Raw genomic sequence first — 2,393 nt, 5'->3', positions numbered from 1 at the left:
ACACGTACTCTATGACGAGTGCGGGGTCGATTGTGACTGGGGATTGTGACCTAGTCCGTTCCGATTGATGTTCGTACTGTGTTCTTGACTAGAAATTGTTTGGTAATCATCCTACTTGGATTTTATGAATATGTTTGGGGCTTTGTGCCTATCATGTGCATCCTTCAGGGATCCTTATCACTGCTTCCATGATGCTTAGCATATTTCATGATATCAGTCCTGAGTTAGACACTGCCTCGAAATGTTTAGTAAATAAATAAAGGTTTAAACACTTAGCTCTATAATCCCTAATAATTAGAACTGAAAATTGATAAACTTGACTGTGCCCGAGTGGCTTGCATGCATATATCTGGACTGAGTGTGGATCGGGCTGCATGCCGCAGCGAATGCTACGATGATATTGCGCTTGGGCTGTAGGAGCCCCTCCGGAGTCTGAACCCCCACAGTGAGCGCGGGTACCCAAATGGATCGGGTTGCGCGCCGCAGGGGTCATGTGCATTGCATTGCATTCATGCATTTTATATCTGTTGGTCTTAATTGTCATTGTATGCTGTTGTTTCATCATTTAACGTGCTGAATCGTTGATTATAGCTTTATATTGTAATATTTCGGGATTTCTTACTTTCAGTCATTATATATGTTTATTACTCACTGAGTTGGAAGTACTCACTTTACTCCCTGCACCATGTGTGCAGATTCAGGTGCTCCGGAGACTTAGTGGAGCTGTTTGCTGTTTTCGTGAAGTTTATTTTCAGGAGTTGTTGAGGTAGCTGCCTGACGTCCGCAGGACCCGACTCCTCCCTTTTATTTCATTTATCCTTCCATATCATAGACTCCTTTATTACTATGGATATATTACTCTGTTACATCTAGAGGCTCTATACTCGTGACTCCAGATCTATTGGGGAATGTTTGGATATTCGTTATTATTTTCCGTACTATTTTATTTAGATTCGGATTGGAACCTTGATAATTGCTATTTTAATCGTATTATTTGTTAACGGAATGCGTATTTGGGTTGAGAGTAGTTAATTGGTCGGGCTTGCCTAGCATTAGTGTTGGGCGCCATCACGACCGGGATTGGGGTCGTGACACCTTGTCATAGTTGCACAATTAGACTTAGTGGGCGTTTGGACATAAGAATTATAAAATTCCAAAACAAGGTGAAAATGGTATTTGAAATTTAGAGTTGTGTTTGGACATGAATATAATTTTGGGTTGTTTTTGAATTTTTATGAGTGAGTGGAGTGACAATTTTGAAAACAGTTTTTTGGAGTTTTTCAAATTTTCTAAAATTTCCAAAATATATCTTAAAGTGAAAATTGAAAATTTTATAAACAAATGCTAATTTAAAAAAACAATAAAAAAAAGTTGGAAAAAAACATTCTTATGTCCAAACGGGCTCTTAGTTATTCGCCTTTTAACTGTCCTGGGAAATAGAAAAGTCTAACCAATTTGATCTGTAAATATTTGAAATGGAAAGGACAATTTTTTCCATTTAAACAGTCCTTAATTAATTGAATTTTTTATTCGTGTAGGAAATAAAGAAGCAAGGACGATAAGCGTGATGGAGCCTTGGACTACCATCTTTTGTGTGAATGGAATAAGTTTCCAGAAATTGTTTTTCTTTTGGTACAAAAACTTTACAACATCGTGCTATTACATATACTTTAGCGATAAGCCGATTTAGCTTGTAACATATGTATATGTAGACGCATACCTACTCGTAACAAGGAGGGTCTTGGGACTCCGTAAACCTCGATAAAATTTTTGTAGGCGTTTGGACATAAGAATTGTAAAATTTGAAAAAATGGTGGAAAATTTTTTGAAGTGAAAATAGTATTTGAAATTTAGAGTTGTGTTTGGACATAAATTTCAGTTTGGGTTATTTTTGAAGTTTTGTGAGTGATTTGAGTAAAAAATTTGAAAAACAGTTTTTTGCAGTTTTTCAAATTTTCAAAAATTTCCTAAATGCATCTTCAAGTGAAAATTGGAAATTTTATGAACAAACGCTAATTTCTAAAAAAAGTAAAATTTTTTTGGAAAAATCTTCCATTAAATTTTATGTCCAAACGGGCACTTAGTATATACTTTAAAAATAGTTATAAACAATAATTTAACACCCTGAACACTAAAAGTCCTGTGAGACACTAATAAAAAAAATAATGGTGTCACATTACATTAAAATCCTGGGTCTGTCTTTGTACATATGTATTAAAAAATTTATTAAATATTTATTAATATTTTAACTGCAAACTCTTATTATTGTATACTAACTTGATGATGTCTTCTTTTTCTTGTTACTTTGGAGATTACCTTACTACTTAAGATGTTTCATAATTCATGCGAGTATGTTTGAAGGCAATACCTTGGTTTCCTTTTTCTTCCCCCCC

Source organism: Nicotiana attenuata, unplaced genomic scaffold, assembly GCF_001879085.1.
Source record: "Nicotiana attenuata strain UT unplaced genomic scaffold, NIATTr2, whole genome shotgun sequence".
Taxonomy (NCBI): Eukaryota; Viridiplantae; Streptophyta; class Magnoliopsida; order Solanales; family Solanaceae; genus Nicotiana; species Nicotiana attenuata.
Note: the sequence above shows the minus strand (reverse complement) of the source record.